This window comes from Pteropus vampyrus, unplaced genomic scaffold (assembly GCF_000151845.1).
Source record: "Pteropus vampyrus isolate Shadow unplaced genomic scaffold, Pvam_2.0 Scaffold67, whole genome shotgun sequence".
In the NCBI taxonomy this organism is placed as follows: Eukaryota; Metazoa; Chordata; class Mammalia; order Chiroptera; family Pteropodidae; genus Pteropus; species Pteropus vampyrus.
Genome location: NW_011888848.1, coordinates 5,411,136 through 5,411,992, shown reverse-complemented (window position 1 = coordinate 5,411,992; position 857 = coordinate 5,411,136). Strand labels below are relative to the sequence as shown.

Here is an 857-nt window from a genome sequence, read left to right as displayed (position 1 = left end):
AAATGTGTGAATTTAAAGAGATTTAAGAAATGTGCCAACCAAATGCAATATGTGGACTTGGCTTGGTACTTGATTGAGACAAATTAACTCTAAATAAAACAATAGTGAAATGATTGGAGATATTTGAACATTGACTAGATATTTGATAATATTGAAACATTATTATTAATTTAAAAAATAATAATAATGGCATTTTTTAGAAAAAGATTTTTTTTGCTTGTAGACATATATACTAAAATATTTATGCGAGAAATAAAATGTCTGTCACTTGCTCCCCGTTGAAAGTCTTGCCTCATCGGCCCTCCATAATTTGTTTAGAATTTGATGTTGGTATCGGAACAGCTCAGGCAAGCTTAAGGGATGACATATTCACAGGACTGTACTCCTTGGAGAAGATGTAAATGAAATAGCTTAATGAATCTTCATGCCTTCCTTTATTATCTATTAACATTCCACAGTCTACCTCTGGCAGGGAGATAGAAATTTCTTGTTTATTACTTCCCTGGAATTAACTTAAAACATCCTACTTGTTTTTATGTTTTCCACAATTTCAGCACATTCTGGACCTGAACCTTTCTAGAGCTCTTTTAAGACTTTATGTCACTTCTGTCTGTGTTTAAAAGTTTGAGGTCATCATTTTTTCCTTCTCCTTTTCTTTCTCAGTACACTTTAAATCTACAGTTTGATTATTTCCAGTATTTTCTTTCTTTTCTTTTTTTTTCTTTTTTTTTTTTTTAAAGTCTACAGCACCTGGTCTTCCTAGGTGGTTTCCCATCCAAGTACTAACCAGGCCCAACTCTGCTTAGCTTCCGAGATCAGATGAGATCAGGCGTGTTCAGGGTGGCATGACCATAGCC

General features: G+C 33.7%; 1 non-coding gene across 1 annotated transcript; it reads right to left on the bottom strand.

The window, feature by feature from the left end:
* Positions 1–738: 738 nt before the first annotated feature.
* Positions 739–857, bottom strand: LOC111740748. Its single transcript, XR_002780736.1, has one exon. It is a non-coding gene; the product is annotated as a 5S ribosomal RNA (ribosomal RNA).